Here is a 19,130-nt window from a genome sequence, read left to right as displayed (position 1 = left end):
ACCTTAAAAAAAAGGGGAACCTATCCCAAAAAAAATATCATCCCATATGCAGCTCTTCATTTTGCATGTGTCCACTGGGCACATGTAATTCAGTCCAATTGGCTGGACAACACAATTATGTTGTCCTCACCCCTCTCTCTGGGGTTTGAGAATCTAAATGCATCTACAAATTCTGTCAAAGTGCACAGTTGTTGCTATACAAGAAATGGATGGCTATGTTTTTTTCTACACCCTTCCTGCACATCCCTCCCTGCCCTTTAATATGTTTTTTCCCTGCTTACCCCATTTCACCACTTTCCTATCTCTCCTTTTTTCTTTTTTTTTTATAATTTTTAGCAAGGCACTGCACAACATGCTGCATTGTGCAGCTTTGCTAAGCTCAGCAAAACAGAGCTATGATGACTATATGTGTTTCCAACATTGTAAGACACATGTACAAAATAAACACCTCTGCCATGTTTTGAACCCAAGCTCATCACACCTGCAACACACTGCATTACCCCACCAAAACATGCAACTCTTAATTTAAACAGGCATTTTAATCACAACACAGTAATTGCCAATTACAGTCATTAGGCGTATGTCAACAGAGCTGCATGGTACGCCACACTGCGCAAAGTGGAATAAAAAGTAATGGAAAAACTGGCAGTGTACCTTGGACTCTGATGCAGTAGTATACCACTAGCCAAAGACATGATAATGGATGTAACTGAGGCCTTTGACAGCAATTAAATGTACCCTTTTATTAGCAACATTTAGAAAGTCAACTACTAAGGCATTTATGGCAAAATAAATATTTAACTGGGACTCTGGTGCAGAAATACATCCATATAAAGCCATCCACATACTGATGGATGTAGAAAATGTTTGTCACAGTCTATATGTGTGCATATATATCTTGCAAATATACCTGCTGTAGCAGTGACTCAGTAGCTCAGTCTGTGAAATGCCTTGCATACAGTACATTTTGCCACACATGGTCCTGGGTTCAAATCCAGTTTTGTGTTGCATTTCAATTAATGAAAGACTCATGCACTAATTATCCACACAAAGCATTGCAAATTAAATAACTGCTTTTCAGTGCTGGAAGTTACAAGCCAGCAAGTAGGGGCACACTTGTCATATCTGTATAGCATTACTGTACGTCACCTAGTACTCTCTTACTGACACAGTTGCCTAACATACGTACCTTAAACACATGCTTGTAATTGGAGTGTAAAGGGTACCCTCACCTGGTTCTGCCTCTACAACAAGGCTGACAGACACAGCTGTCACAGATACACCTACAGCTTGTTGTCTTCCAAAGTGTTCACACTCTCTGCCTATGTCTATTAACTGCAGCAACAGCTGCAGCCTGTGGTACACACAGCTATATGTAAAGGTTTCTGCTACAGGCCTACCCTCTGTGATGATGTAGTCTCCTCACCTCAGTAACGTCCATCTCAACTGCTAAGAAAGGGGCCCTGTTCTACATGAAGGCCTTATATATTGCACAGTGGTTGCATGTTATTGGCTAATGATCATGCAACTCAGCTTTTTTCGTTGCAATTAGCATCTCAAAGTCACAGATTGGTTTAGAGGCAATTACCTCAGGTATAGTGTCATATTGCATACCTAAAAGGTACATTGTACTGGTCAAGTGTCACGTGATGTACCTGACATGCCTGTTATAAAGGCCTTGAGTCGAATATGTATTTTGGTGTGAGGAAGTCTGTTGTGCATGAAAGCAGAGGTGAGAAGATGTGAGATTGGTAATGCAGTTGTGGATCCTCATTATTATTTTCCATACATAATGCTGCAGGTAGTAATGTACTGCTTTTGCCTTGGTTTCCACAGGTGACCGGGGGTTTGGGTCTCTCCTTCACACAAGCTGATGTCAGTGCCTTTTCAGACTCTGATGATGATGGTGGTGACTACAGTGAGGCACAGATAGGGTTGTTGGGGGCTGAATCTGTTCCAGAAGTTGATATCCCTCTTCTGCCCCAATTGTAACCACACACAGTCAGTATGCCCACACATACCTAATCCCCACATACCTCAAATATAGGACAGTCAGAGGGTAGAGACATTGAACAGACCAGTGTGGCAACTATAGCTTCAGTGAGTGTAGACACTGGCCATAGCCAGAGAGCTGGTGAGGTCTCACACAGGCGGATTGATGGGGTGCTCATGTGCTGATTGCTGTCTGTCCACCACCTGTTGCAGGTGTCACATCTTGGGTCACTCGGCACATATTTTGGGCTGTCATGGAGGCACAAGCATGTTCTGAATGGAACACCAGACATATGCTTAGAGTTATGGATGCAGCACAGTCTGACATCCATGACTGCCTCCACCACATTGGGGACACCCTGGATTGATTCACTGATGCAGTGGGCAGATGGTGGACTAAGACAGTGTCTGTCTTGGACTGCACATTGTCTGTGGTGGAACATATGGTTACAATTGGGCATCGGACCCATGGATGTAGGTCAGCAACACCATCTGCTGAGTATCCACGCAGCTGTGCACAGTTACTCTCTCATAGAGGCAGTACATCTACTGCTACAGAGGGGAGTGTGCTGTCCACACCACAACATGGCAGGGCATAGGCACATGGTCCTTGGTGGTTCCATGGGGACACAGTCCCAGAAGACAGCAGTCACTGTTAGGTACTAGCACCATGTCTGACACTGGGCATGGTGGTGCCAGTGAACTCCTGGCAGAGCCAGTTTCCATTTTCAGGGCTGGAGACAGTGAACTGTCAACTCTACCATGTATAGTCCAAAGTTGTCCAAAATATTCAGGTGTAGTGTTGGCAGTGAGCTTGACTGTGTACATGCACACACTAACACACTACTGTCACATGCAGGTCATGTACAGACACACATGGCACCACTCCATGGTCCATCTAACCTGCTCCTCTTCCTAACTCACACATGCTGTCAACTGTCAACTGTCACCCTGTGCAAGTGATGATACCTGTGCCACATCCCTGTCATCCTTCCTATCAATGCAGGGTAATGAAGCTATATGTCTGATGCACAGGGTGACTATATTAATTGACATGTACTTGTGTAATACAGTATTGTTTTGCCATGCCACTTGTAGTGGTCACCAACATATGCTGTATGCTGGCATGTGTCATGAGTATGCAACATACTTTTGTGGACTTTATGTTGTATGATGTTGTACTGACAGTATTGTTACACAATGACAGGTATGTCATGGACCTGTGTATGTTTCTGTTTCAGGTGTCTGGGAGATAACCTATGGACACACATCAACAGTAAAGCAGCACAGCATGGCATGGCAGAACAGTAGAAATATGACTTCAGCAAGCTACAGCAGTATACATGCATTGCTCCATAGTTCACAAATGTATGACAGTCTACCAAGGACAATGGCGGCGGTCAGCATACTCATGCATTCATAGTTTGTAATAAGGTCTGTTACAGGGCAAGGTGTGACCTTGCTGGAGTGCATATGCTGCCTATCTGTAGGGAGCATAGTAGATGGATGAGTCACTGTAAGGACATTAACCTACTATGTGACGTTAGTACTACATGTTTGTGGGAGACATTTGTCTAGCAGATATAAACACACCCTTGAAACAGACCTGCCTAATGCTACACAGAGCACCTCAGCACATGCTACCTGTTTAGCTGTGCGGCCATCATCTCAACACATGGCATCTGCCTGGGTCCCTCTTGGACTGGGGCAATACGTGCTTGGTCCTATACTGAGGGGTATACAGATGTCTCTGATTGTGAAGGGTGTATGGCCATTATGCCAGTTAAGTTCACATGTCTTATGGCTCCATAACATGATGTATACTGCTGTAACAGCCTCACACACAAAAGTGGTCACATTCAAGCTAGCACCACTTCCACTCACTGCATACAGGACATGCCAAGGAACACACAGACTGCAAGTTGGCTGTATGTAGATTAGAACATCTACCTATGTTACTGGTACACACTACAGATCACAGTACCCAATGCACACAACAAAACTCATCTCTGCTAGTACTATCAGTTTAGAACATATAATGCTTATTGATATCAGCAAGCCTTGTTGTGGGCAGTCATTTTGGGGGCCACATGACCTGCTACAAATAAAATGATGCAAAACCATAACTATGTCTAAGTTACAAAGATTATCATATGTATGCCATATGGATATACACACGCATCATGTTGGGCAGAGTGAGATTAGAGCCCCTACCTATCTAGGCTTATATACTATATATCACAGTCCTTATTGCATGTGCCACAGCTTACATCTGATACTACACTGTCAGCTGGTAGTCTTAAGGTGGCTGGCATCATCAGGCCTTGTAGAAAAGGGCAGTTTGGAAGCCAGCAGCAAATTATGTGCCCAAAAAGTGCATAACCATTGCTGCTGGATAGCCCATGAGGTTATGTCAATTGTTTTGCAGGAGTATACACACACACAAAGTGGACTGCAGTGAGATTAGATGCCCTACCTATCTAGGCTTGTACACTATAGATCACAATACTTATCGCATGTGCCACAGCTTACGTCTGATACTACACTGTCAGCTGGCAGTCTTAAGGTGCCTGACATTATCAGGCCTTGTAGAAGAGGGCAGTTTGGAAGCCAGCAGCAAGGTACAGGCCCCAAATGTATACCCATTGCTGTTGGATATTCCATGATCTCACACACACACACAGTGGGCTGCAGTGAGATTGGAACCCCTACCTATCTAGGCTTATACACTATAGATCACAGTACTTATTGCATGCACCACAGGTTAAGTCTGTTGTACATGTAACTGTAGGCACAGTACTTGTGCATTACACAAACTAGGCTTGTGTTGAACAGCATCTGTGGCCTGCAGAGTGATACTGGTTTGTACCGTTATCTGCATGAAGTCTTCTAGCAGTGAGATAACTGTTGTTATCCTAGCTATTTGTATACAGTTCTCAGTATGGTCATATGTGGCTGCTTGCAGTTAGACAGGCAACACTGTAGGCAGGGACAATGTGCCCTGACCATAGGTGCGTTGACACCATTATACATTACACCACGTGTTCACCTGTGCCTGTCTACATCCAGCAGGCATAGGGGTCTATAGGTAAGTGGATTATGTACTGTTGTGCCCTTAGTTTGGATCCTTTGAGCAACATTATGTTTGATGGTGCAGTTTACTCACCATTATTAGGGTATGTCAGACAATGCAGACATCCACACAAATATTTCTGTATATAACAGGGATGTATATATAAATGTACTTGTGTGTGTGTATGATATGTATATGTGTTATGTAGATATATGGGGAGACTCTATGTATCATTTTAATATATATATAGCTATATATCAGTATGTATCTATTTGATACTACATAGTGATTGATATACTATGCATGTGAGAAATAGATACTGACAGATGTATATATATATATATATATATATATATATATATATATATATATATATATAGGTATATACGTTTAGATATAACAGGTCATTTCAGTGAAGGACCAACAGAATTGCTCTCATTTTTACTAAGTGTACGGTGTCAGTACTTATAATGTGACTCCAGGCCACACATACCTGTATTCCAGTCTGGGATTTTATATGTTACAGACATTAACATCCACCCCTGTTTCTGCAATACTGCACTTCACTCAAATTGTCTGCAGCATTCCCCAGTTGTCTGCTGTACTAAACAGGTGACTGAGGTTGGTAATGTTACACCGCCAACAGACTGACAGCCTGCATACCTCATAACTGTCCAGATTTTCACAGAATGCCCTGAGTTTTGTCTTGTATGTTTGGTCTGTTCCTCACATTTGTTGTCTTATTGAATATTGACATCAATACATTCTACTAACTACAGACAAACAATTGGATGTCAGACTTTATATCCACCAGAAAATATGTACTACTGCAGCACCTTTAATTTCATAGGTTCATAGGATGATACTAGACTATTGGCCCAGAGACCCTTATAAGCCTACCCAAGAATTTTGCCAATGTTCCCACAAAGTCAGCACCTGTTTCCCCTGTCCAGTGGGGACACAGGTGGGATCCCAGAGATGTATTTTCTGTTTCCCATCCAGTCATCCAGGTTTCTCTTAAAGAAGGCTAGAGAAGTGCACTGCTTCACATGGAAAGGGGGTCTATTCCACAGATGGGGGAGTCTTTGGGACACAAATCTATCCTCTCAACAAGTTCTATTAATGTCATAGACCAGGTTGAGGCCTTGTGTATGGGTTGCGCAAGTAGAGTTTGACTTACAGATATGCAGCACCTCCATCAGGGCTGGGTCTGAGATGGCCTTGTATGCCAGACACAGATCACCTCTTAGCCTATCTGTATAAGATAGGTGTCTGAGACCCAGGATTTTCCTGGTCAGGAACCTTTGTGGTCTCTCCAGCTGCTGCATGTGCATGGCGAAGTACATGCTGAAGGGGGCATTGTACTCGATAACATGTCTGATAAGGGAGGAGCACAGGGATGTTATGACCTCCTTGTTGCTGGTTGAAATAGCCTTATTTGTGAGGTGGGCCATGCAGAAAGCCTTCCATATAATGGAGGCAACGTGGTGGTCAAAACTCAGGTTGCTATCAACCCGGGTGCCAAGTCCATTACAACTGACTGCGTGCTAATGTGATAAATAGTGGGGATGCCATTTTCCTCCAAGGGGATAATGATGCATTTCTTGGCATTCAGTTTGAGGCCATGTTTCTGGCACCAGTCCTTAGTTTGGGTAAGCCCCTCTTGGAGGATGTTCACATCACTAGGGGAATTTAAGACAGTGTCCAGCTTGCAGTCATCTGCAAACTTGGCTTAGCTGCAGAGAGCACCCCAGCAGGTGTCTAGGTTTATGTGACCAATATTTAAACTCTGTCCCTATGTTTGGACCTTTATCCCCCTAATCTATCTAGCTTTGTTGAGATTTCTTACACTAAGAGGTTGGGAGGTATGACATTCTGTGAAAACACCAATGTACTGCTACCTCACATACAAAAGATGCGAGTAATTCCAGATTAGAACCATCAACACCATCACCCATCCTAGCTTCCCTAGTCCACTGAGCCACACGGGTCACTAGTCAGAGAGGGGTCATTCATCACACAATCAACAGCATACATATGTACATTGTTATCCTGCATAAAGAGAGACATAAAATATGTGAGTGCTATCTATGTTACAGCCCTGAAATTGCCTGGTCCACTGATATACCATAGCTGATTTTCTGTTAAAGTGGTTATATGGGTACACTGCTGTGTTGGGGGTGGGGGAACAAAAGCACATGGTCAGCTTGGGTAGACAGTTGTCCAAATATCATGTGTGCCCAGTGTTTAACATCTCTCTTGCCTGATGTTGTGAAGATTCCAACCATGAGGCCTAGTAAAAATTAAGGAACACACTATTGGACTGGGTATCAGTTGTTGCATGTGGATGTTAACTCTGAATAAATAGCCCACTATATTTCCTTGCATAACAGCAGCAGATCCATACTTATGATACCTTATTATAGCAATCCTTATAATTAGTGTGTAGGTTAGAGACTTACCTTGAGAATGCAGCAGTTGACAGAACTGTAGTTCAGGGCTGACTCTGTGATGCAAGTGGTACAGAGCCAATACATGGATAGGTAAAGGTTGTGTGGCCTGGCATTAGCTATTTTAATATATGTATGTGAGCAGGAGTAAGGTATCAATCTCTAGGGGCCTAGGTTGTCAGTGAATGTACTATGCATTGTCTCCTAGCCAATGCCAGGGCATTCTGGGCATGCCTATGTCTGCCTACAGGGACATCAGGGGGTTCCTCCTCAGAGTCCTCCTGTGAGTGTGGCTGTGGTGACCTAGGTACTGATGGGGGGGGGGGGCTGTGTATCCCTTCCCTATGCTGATCTTGCTGTAGCTGCTTCCACAGGATCATACTGTGCACATATGTGCACATGTGGCTGGAGAGTACTGCAGGGCTCCAGCAGATATAGTAAGACACTGGAACCATGACTTCAGCAGCTTAAACACACACTCCATGATGTTCTACTTTGTGCGTGTGCCTCATTATGGCACTCTTCCATGGGTATGCGTGCATTTCTGATGGGTATCATCATCCACGGTTCCAGTGAGTAGCCAGCATCCCCCACTAAATGGCCATGTGGGATGTCCCCCCCAAGCAAACATCTGGTACAGCTGCAATGCATACCAGATATGGGAGTCATGATAGCTGCCAGTGCTGCCAGCATACACAGTCATGATAATTCCCTGGGCATTCCATATGACTGACAGTTGATGGAGTGGCACTCCTTGCGGTTGACATAGATTCTACCCTTCTCACCGAGTGGTGCCTTGATGTGTACATGAGTGCAATCTATGGCACCCAGTACCTCAGGGTAGTGTGCTACACAGTATGTGTTGCATATTCCCGGCCCTCACCTCAGGGGTGAGGGTAAAATATATGTGCTCACTGGCATGTTGTAGCATGGCATCCAGGAACTGGTGGAGTACCCCGGATGCTGATGCCTATGAGACCCCTATCATGTCCCCAGTTGGTCTTTGGAAGGTAACTGTGGCTATTATCCTAAGGGCTACACATACCTTTGTTTCCACTGGGATGGGTTCCCCTCTGTTCACTCTGGGTCTGAGTTGAGGGTGGCAGAGCTCAGTGAGTTCTTGTAATATGTCCCTGTCCACCTTATAGTGCTCTACAATCTCCAGCTTATGTAGCTCTTGGAAGGTTGCCTTGGACCCGAACACTCTTCTCCTTCGCTGTCTAGGCCTATTGTCAGCAGCAACAGCAGCAGCATTAACTTTAGCATCTAACACATACAAATGTAGCAGACCTGCAGCAACCCTGAGCATTCTTTCAGTTAAAATTCTCAAGTCTGTCCTCCAATTGTGCAGAGCATGGGGGGAAAATCAGATTGCAGGGTGCATGTATACTTTATAGTGCTCTACTGTAGGTGCTGCCTGAGTGACTGGCTACCTATGATGCATTGCACCTGCCTAATATATCACTGACATTATTTAATGGCCTTAGTTTAAGTTAAGCAAGGATCAACATTAATACCTCATTGGCCTTTTAGATACCCTGAACACTACGGCGCACTGAGCAAACACATGCCCAGGTAGGTAAACAATGCTTAGCAGTCAGTGCACATCCTCTGACTTGCACGCTCAGCATAGCGGCACGTAGCGCAAACAGGAGCAGCTATACTCCAGATCAGAAGTTAGTGGACACACCCTCTCCTGATGTCAGCTGCCTCCTCTACAGACACCAACATGGTTCTCTGCCTGAAACTGAGGAAGAGTTGAAGAGCTGAAGAACCTATTGATAAACGTGTAGAAAGCGCAAAAACTGGCTTGCTGGTCAACATAAAAATAAAGTTATGTTATCTATTCCTATCAATTTTTTGCAGATAGATGGAGAAATGAAGGCAGTGACAAATTTTATTTTCTTGGGCTCAAAAGATCTCTGCAGATGATGATTCCAACCATAAAATTAAAAGACACATGGTTTTTGCAATTAAAACTTTGTGATTAAAGGTATGGGAAATCAATATAAAATAATAAACAGAAGAAACTTCAAATTGTCAGCAAAGGTCTTCATTGTCAAAGTTATGATTTTTCAAAATAATAACACATGACTTGTGAGGATTCCATGAACTGCAAAAAGTTCAGATTAGTCAATACATGAGGAAATTAAGTGAGACAGTTTACTGGATGGTCTGGTAGTAAAACTAAAACTTAAGTATTTTGGTTAAATAACATGAAGGCAGGATTCACTACAGAAAATATCAATGTTGGGAAGTATTAAAGGCAAAAATAAAGAAGGGGCAACAGATGCTAAGATACACAGACAGCATTACCGAAATAATAATTATGAATTTGCAAGAAAATAATGAAGCAGTTCATGACAGACAGACCTGGTGTGTTAAAGTTCTTGAGATCATGAAGAGTCAGACATTACTAAGTGACAGAACAAAATGCTGTGATCAGATGCATTTCAATACAGTAAACAGAGTCAGCAAATAGTGTGATTAACAAAGCAATTATGTAAAGTTGCATTTAGCAGATGACCAGCTGTACAGCACAGAAATGTGTTTTTAATTTAGTCTCTTACTGCATTATTTGCATTTGTTCATGCGTAATAAGGATGATCAACTGGATAAATAGGTTTACGAGAGAAAAAGTATCTGTGTTGTGGTAAACAGGTATGCCATATTTTGCAATGCTTACCAATGTAGTCTGTATACACCTCTTTGTAAGAAAAAAATGTCACTTGTATAACTGATTCAGACAGAATCAATTTATCATGATTTATCTTACACACTGTTCCAGACACTCATAATGAATTGTGCAACAATTTGAACTGAATGCTGATTTGCTTATATTCACCTATTAATACCATATCAAAAGAAGTTCAAGGACTATGTTCCTCTCAGGATCTTTTCCAGCCAGTTCCTGAGAGTAATGAATGAGCATCTAGCTTTAGTGATACAACTTTAATTCTGGAAAATGAAGAGGAGGTACTTCCTCCTCTTCTTCCAGTGCCAGGATTTTCTCATCCAACACAAGGATTGTCATAAGGTAGACATTGATTATATAATTGAAAAACTTTTTAAAGAAATTCTACAACCCGTTTGGAGGAAATTCCTCAAATGGTCTGGAAGTGTTAGATAATTTCAGTGAATCAAATAATGCTGAAGATTCGTTTTACCAAGCTGAGGAAAAATAATTAATTTTAGTCCATTACTTAAGTTACACTGGGGGGGGGTGTCACTTTATTCTTAATGAGTTTACTGTAGTACATTAAGGTAAAATAATGGGCCTAAAAATATAGTCAGACCTTAGTTTTCATGTATGCATTCAGTTTCAGGGAAAGACAGTTCAGTAGAAAGGAAAAGATAATCTTGCTCTCAAGAGAAAGCTACAGAATGTTGCTTTCTCAAGGGAAAGATATGTGTACTTGCAATGGAACGCTAGATAAAGAATAGACAGTTAAGCACTGTGAGCAGATGCATGACTAGGCTATAAATCCAAGGCTAAAGAGGTGTGTAAAACATTACAGGGTTTTGGCATTAGCAAAAACTTCAGACACAGTCAATAAAGTTAGTTAAGTTAGTTTTTGGACTGGTATGCAAAAGGTCTTTGCAATACAGACACTACAGCCTGAGTACTGAAGTCAGGTCAAATATCCAGCATTATTCAAGAGGAAAAGATTGTTTCAGTTGATATTATTCAGAAGAATCACAATATACGTCCATTGGTCTGGATTTTAATGAATCTTATTATAACAAATTATAGAATTTTATTCAGTCTAACTGACCTTGAGCCTCTCACTGGTATGCAAAAAGTCTTTGCAATACAGACACTCGAGTCTGAGTACTGAAGTCAGGTCAAATATCCAACATTATTCAGGAGGAAAAGATTGTTTCAGTTGATATTATTCAGAAGAATCACAATATACTTCCATTGGTCTGGATTTTAATGAATCTTATTATAACAAATTATATAATTTTGTTTAATCTAGCTGACCTTGAGCCTCTCATAAAAATTGTAGCATATAATCATCAGTCCCCTTTTCTCCATTTTCCTACATGGGGTCGGGGTATCATGTTAACTGTTTCCAACTCTCTCGATTCAGTGCCACAATCCTGCCTTCTTCAATACTCATGCCTGACTGTCGCAGATCTTATGTCACACAAACCATCCACCTATTTGCTGGACATTCTCGCTTCCTCTTACCTTCTTCCTGTCTGTCCCAAATCTTCCTCACCAGATTGTCTTCTGCTTTTTGTACACGTGCCCAAACCACTGTAATTTGTTATCTTTGATCTTTTCTGTAACTGGAGCTACTTTGGCTTTTGCTCTTATGTCCTCATTTCTTCGTCTGCCCCACAGTGTGCATCCTATCACCTTTCTCAGGTACTTCATTTCCATTACCTCTAGCTTCTTCAACTGTTCTGCCTTTACTGCCCAGGTTTCTAGACCATACAGTAGTACTGGTTGCACCACTGTCTTGTACACCTTACTTTTCAGCTTCTTTGGCATTCTTCTGTTATAGACTACACCTGATACTCTATGCCAGTTTGCTGTAGCCCCTCTGATTCTACCTCTGACCTCTTCATTCAGACTACCCTTCTCCTCAACTATTCCTCCCAGATACTTGAAGTTGTTTACCTGTTTCACTATCTGCCCTTCTATCTCTATTCTCAGCTTTTGATTTCCCCAATTTGCTGCCATTACCACCGTCTTATCTGTGCTTAGTTTCATCCCATGTCCCTTCAGATTTGCATTCCATTCTCCTATCCTTTGCTGAAGTTCTAGCTCAGAGTCTGCCTGTACTGCCACATCGTCTGCATACAGCAGCTTTGTTGATCTGTCCCCTCCAACCTGTTTGCTAATGTAGTCCATCACCAGTATGAACAGCAGTGGGCTCAGAGCTGAACCCTGATGTACACCCACACCCACTGGGAACCCCATTGTGAGGTCGAACACTGTTCGTACTTGTGTCATTGGGTCCTTGTACACAGCCTGCACTAATTCTACCAATGTTTCTGGGACTTCAAACCACTGCAGTACTGCCCAGATTAGCTTTCTTGGGACTTTTTCATATGCTTTTTCCAAGTCTAGGAATGTCCAGTTGGACTCTTTCCTCATCCCTAGCTTCTTCTCAACTATCTGTCTCAATGCAAACATCGGGTCACTTGTGCTGCATCCTGATCTGAATCCAAACTGCTCATCTCCCATCTTACATTTTACTACTCTGCATATCCATTTATCAATCACCCTCTCCAGAACTTTCATGCAATGTGATAGGAGTTTGATGCCTCTGTACTGCCCACAGTTGTGGATGTTCCCTTTCTTCTTGTACACTGGCATGGGTATGCTTATTCTCCAGTCATCTGGGATATGCCTTTCTCTCCACACTGCTATTAGTACCCTCAGGAGCCATTTTCCCCCATCTCACCCAGCATCTTTATCATATCTGCTGTGATCTCATCTGAACCTGCTGCTTTCCCTGACTACATCTTTCTTAGTGCTGTTCTTACTTCTTCTAGGGTGAGCTCCTCTTCGTCTCTCATTGTAGGCTGTTTCTGGGGCAGTACAGCTTCTGTGGGGTTTTCTTCATTCAAAAGCTGCTGGAAATACTCCTTCCATCTGCCTTTGATGTCCTCTGGGCTGGTGAGCAGGTTGTTGCTGGCATCCCTTATGAAGGGTGTCTGACTATCTTCTTTATCTTTCTGTCTTTGCCTTGCGACTTGATATAGTTTCTTTGTGCCCCTTACTGAGTCACTTTCCAGAAGTTGGTACAGTGCCTCTGATGCCCTATTCTTTGCTATTGCAACTTCTTTCTTAGCTTCTTTGTTAGCCAACCAGTAGTCCTTCCTAGCCTGGTCAGTCTTTTCTGTCTCCCACTTCTTCCTGCACTCCTTTTTGCTTTTGATGACTTCCTGGGCTTCTGCATTCCACCACCAGCTTTCTTTATGTACATTATTTCCATACCTGGCTTGGCCACATATCTTTTCTCTAGTCCTAATACATGCTGCTTTTAGGTGCTGTCATTCTTCTTCAACTCCACCTATTTCCTCCTCTTCTTGGGGTGCTAGAGCCCTGAGTAATTCCTTCAACCATTGTACTTTCTCTCTAGTCAACTTCCAGGTCTTTAGCCTATTCTCTGTTGACCTTAGAGCTTTCTCTGACCACTGCTTGCAGCTGATTGTGGCAAATAGTAGTTTATGCTGTGGGCCAACTGTTTCACTGGGGATGACTTTGCAATCATGGATTCTGCCCCAGTGCCTTTTCCTTACTAGGAGGAAGTCTACCCGAGTTGTATGTTGACTTCTCTTGTATGTGATCTTGTGACTGTCTCTCTTTCTGAACTATGTGTTGGGTACTATCAAGTCATTTGCCAGACAGAAGTCTAAAATGGCTTCTCCTTCTTTATTCCTGTTGCACCACCCATGTGGACCCAGCCAGTCCTCATATTCTCTTCTGTCTGTCCCAATATGTGCATTCAAGTGACCCATTATCATCACTAATTTATGTTATCCTGCTTTATCTAGTAGGCCCTGCAACTGTTGCTTTTCCTCACTATCACAACTCTGCTGTGGGGCATAGGCTGAGATTATGAATACTGCCCTATCATTAAACTAGAGTGTGACTGCCATGAGTCTGTCATTAATTCTGATGATATCCCTTACTACCTTCTGAAGCCTCTCTTTCACCACAATTCCTACACCATTTCTAGCCTGCCCTCCACCTAAGTAGTAAACTCTGGATCCCAAGCCAAGTGGCTTTGCTGCACTGCCCTTCCATCTCATCTCCTGGATACATAGGATGTCCAGCCTCCTCCCTATCATCATGTCATCCACTTCCAGGCTGCATCCTGTCAGTGAACCTACATTAAGCATAACAATTCTCAGTTCATGTATGGCAGGTTGGTTGGTTTTACGTCCAGCTTTCGCTCAACAGAGCTATCCCAGGTAACCCAGGCTGGGCAACTAGACACCGGCCAGCCAGTAACTTATTGACCCAGGGCTGCTGGGCTTTATGGTGGGCACACACTGGCCAATAGGGACACATATACCCCTCCCACTGTTAGCACGGTTCCCTGGCATGGGTCAGAGTAGGCCGGGTCCTCAACCCACTTATCAATGGTAACTCCCCATGTCAATTTTTGGTGACATTAGTCAACATGACTGAATCACTTAGAGCCATATTTTAAACCACTGAGTGGCTACCCCTGCCACGGCACACAGTCTGTGATCCATGTTCTCCTATCTTGAGGATACTGCGCACCACAGTAGATGCCCAAAGTGGTTGGTCTGTACAACTCTTCCCCTGTAGGGCACCATGTAAAGTCTGTGCTGCTGCCCACAGCTCCATTCATTGGTGAGTTTGAGATGGAAACACTCAGCATGTTTTTTGGACATGCAAGAAACCCCACGGAGACACAGGGAGAACATGCAAACTCCAAACAGGCATTGGTCGGAGGTCAGGATCGATCCTTGTACCTTGTGCATGGGAGGTGAAGACCTTAACCGCCAAGCCATTTGGTAGCATATAATGGCAGCTATTTCTAAACTGAAAGATGAAACTGTTCTTTGGACTCTAAAATCAAAATTTATTGTAATTTTTTTTTGCTATAAAGGTAGAGTATAAAAATTCCTTCATACTTATCAACACTATTACTGTTATCCAGCATTCCAGAATTTCTGCAGACTGTTATTATTTATCAGCACTATTACTGGAGACAGTCGGTGGATGTTAACATCTAATAAAGCATTCTTCACCAAACTACAGTGTGTGCAGAATTTATTCTGAAAGGCACAAGAAGACGTGGCCATAAAGGAGAGACTGGCACCTGTTCAGCACAAGTTTGGGTAATTAACAGATAAAGACATTCATTCTAGTATACTACAGTCTTATCAACTCTTACATTTATTTCCAAAGAGTTATGATCTATAAGTTTCCCATTGGTCTGGATTTTAATGACTCTTATTATATAACAAATTAAAGATTTATTTAATCCAGCTGACCTTGAGCTTTTCAAAACAAAGAATCGCAGCATATAATGGCAATAATTTCTAAACTGAAAGATGAAATCTGTTCTTTGGCTCTGAAATCAAAAATTATTGTAATTTCTCTGCTATAAGAGTATAAAAATTCCTTCATACCAGTGGATAGATTTCTTGAAAATGTCATCACTCAAAAGTCTAAAAAATAGAAAGGTATTTAACTTCTTACGGTAATGAGAATACCTATCCTCTCCCCTTCAGATCACATTGCAGTAAATCACCACCTACCTTTAATAATGTTGCTAGTACAGTTTTTTTTTTTTTTTTGAATCCATCTCCCAGTGTGACATAATCAGTGAGGCCTCACTGAGGTTGAAACAAGTACAAAGAAACACGTCAATCTGGAGGCAAATATGGATACCAATACTCATACTTCATACAACAATCAGAGAAGGCAGCTGTCAAGAGGGAGGATGACAGGGGTTAGCAGGGGTCATGGCAGAGAGAGAACAAGACAATGGATTGTAACCAGTCAATGGACTGTGACACTGGTGAGTCAGTTATATTCAGTTTAACAAATGAAGCCTTTTCCTCTGACCAATGTTATCTTTTAGAATAACACTTTTCATTTATACCAAGTATTAGAGCTGATGAAGCTAGAACTTTAATAGCCTTAAAATGATTTACTGAGGTTTTCAGTCTTACCTTTGCACCATGACATGTTTTGCATAAACTTGGGAACAGCACCGCTCCACATTAGGAAATATTTTCTTCTGCTTTTCTCAAGAGAAAAACACTTTTATAAAATATGTTTTCCATATATTGATGTCACTGAGGAAAAACAGGGAACTTTAACCTTAGTGGTGTCAGTATAGGAAAAACTTGTTTTGTATTAATAAACTTTAATGGATGCCCCACTGCTCATGCTGGAAGGTACCCTATTAAAACCTATGGATGCATAAATGTAGATACAAAACAAAACACAACTACAAAGATTGGCGCTTTCATGTTCTTGTGCAGATTTTTTTCCCAGATTAGAAAGATGTCACAAATATCTTAATATACACGAACAGATGCATCACATCTCACATGACTAACTTAATATAAAAACTTTTATAAACTATTTAAAAAATCCAGCCATTTAAAAATGTTAGATTAGTTATTATAAAAGTACTAATTTTAAATTATATGTAAAGGTCTCACTCTCAAGAGCATTTAATATTTAAAACTCCATTTAATCCACAAGTTTTATCTGCCAAAATACCTCTCTAGATTGCAGCCTGTTTTTATAAACTCCACCTCTTAAATCGACTGCTCTAAAATATAGACACTTTTTATATAAGCTGCACTCCATGTATGTTTAAATAAGGCATTATGTCCATGTTTCTTTTTATAGCATAATAAAATGCTCCTTTATATGCTCAAACAGCTTTCTCATAATCATTCCTAGATAAAAGTCTTCACATGATAAACACAAAGATATATAAACAATGCCTTGTGAATTGCAAGTATAATGACCAGATCCATAAATCATTTCCAAAGAATGTGACAGAATAATAAAAGGACCTGCCAATATAAATATACATGTGGAACTCTTACCACAATTAAAGTTTCCTTTAATTGTGTTGGCAATTAAAGGACAGAATAAAGTATTGCCCCTTTGCAAAATATTTTTCATACTTTTTTTGTAGATAAAACATGGTTGTAAGCCACTAATTTTAGCAAACTCAGAATTATCAAGCACCACGTTTCAGTTGTTACTGAAAGTATTTCTTAATACATTGGCTGTCAATTGTTATAACAGACATTTTTCTATCAACATTAGACTTGAGAACCATATTGTTCCCATCGTTTAATCTGCTTAATAAATTTGGAGTGAACTGATTGCTCCTTTTCATAGAAATGTATGTATGTATGTATGTATTTATTTATTTATTAATTATCATTCATTTACCATGAAATTTCGGCTGGAAAAAAACATTTTCAACAGCAGCCTGTGGTGAAAAGCCCCACATATACAAAGGAACACTTATGTAGATACATGTAATCAATTTACAATGTATCACACAAATACACAGATTTAAAGAAATACAATAGATAGGTACATATAATCAATTTATGGCAAATCATACAAGGGAAGAGGAAGCAAATGACAACTTATAATCATACAGTAAGAAGTGAGAATGATAGTATAGATGATAGGTGTTGGACATTATAATCTATAGTGTTCAAATTGAGTAACACTATTAGGTCAATAGGTTTTAGAATTAGTTAATGTGCAGTAGCAGGCCTATAAGTTATACATATAGAATTAGAAACATGTTAAAATAAAGGGAGTTGGGTGAACAGCTGAGGAAGAGATGATAGGTATGAGCAGGAACATGGATTATTTACCAGATATAGAGCATGAAAGAGAATAACTTGAATAATACCCTGCTGTAGAGTAAGAGTGGAGCAAAGAAAGGAAGAAATACCTTGAAGCAAGTGTGGAAGTTAGGGATAGATCTGATGGTGTTTGGAATGGAGTTCCAAGCTTTAGCTACACAGTAAGAGTATAAGCTTACTCCTATAGAATTTTTAGTTTTGTAGATTTCAAGTAGTATATTGTCTACAGAATGGAGGGGACAATTTAGAAGACAGTAACTGAGAATATTGTAAATAGCTGGACTAGAAGAGGGATTATAAATATTGTTGTGTGCTAGGAGAAGTTGTGTGGAAGTCAGGAGATGTGGAAGGCCAAGCCATTAAGACAGACCAGTGATGGTTATGTTATGGCTGATTTATTGCAAATCTTGCAACTTTGTTATAAAATTGTTCTAGTTTGGATTTTAAAGTAGACTTGAAGATTGGTCAATATACAATAACAATATATTAGAGAATGTAAAATATACGTGTTTGCAAGACTTGCTCTAGTGTGATATTTTTAGATCAACAGAGCATTCTGGGATTTTGGTAAATTTTTAATGCAGTTTTATATACAAGATCAAAATTTAGATTGTCATCTATTATTACTCCAAATAGTTTAGACTTTGCAACTTCTATGGTAGTATTGCTTAGAGATGAGATTTTCAAATTATTCTTTTGATGGATATGAGGTGTTGGGAATATTAATAATAATAGCTTGTTTTCTAGGTGACTGAGCATGTTGTGATTGTCTGCGAGCTAGTTTTCCATGTACTTAATAGGTTGTACATGGGTGAGGTTGTTGGATGAGCAAATAGGAGTGGATTCATCTGTGTACTGTATAAAGGATGTTTCCCGAGAAGATGTGAAAAGATTGTTAATAAAGATTTTAAACAGAAGTCGACCAAGTATGGAACCTTGAGGAATACCAGTGTGAACAGGAAAGTATTGGGAAGTTTTTGCAAGCCGTTTAACCAATTGATATTTTTCTGACAAATACTTAGAAAAACAACTTGCAGAGAGATCCAAAGTAGACAGTTTATCCAGGGGTTTATTATGAACAACTGTATTGAATGCTTTTGATAAGTATAAGTAGAAGCACAAGATAATTAATGTCTCTGCCCCTTTTGATGTTGTCTAAGAAAGCTGAAACATCAGTTTTAGTGCTATGAGCAGGTTTGAAGCCATGCAGCATGGGGGTTAGGGGATTTTCTTGGAAGTGGTAATGGTGAATTTGTTTA

Source organism: Protopterus annectens, chromosome 11.part0 (assembly GCF_019279795.1).
Source record: "Protopterus annectens isolate FY-2018-M chromosome 11.part0, PAN1.0, whole genome shotgun sequence".
Taxonomy (NCBI): domain Eukaryota; kingdom Metazoa; phylum Chordata; order Ceratodontiformes; family Protopteridae; genus Protopterus; species Protopterus annectens.
The sequence above is the reverse complement of the archived record's forward strand: the minus strand, read 5'-3'. Positions refer to the sequence as shown.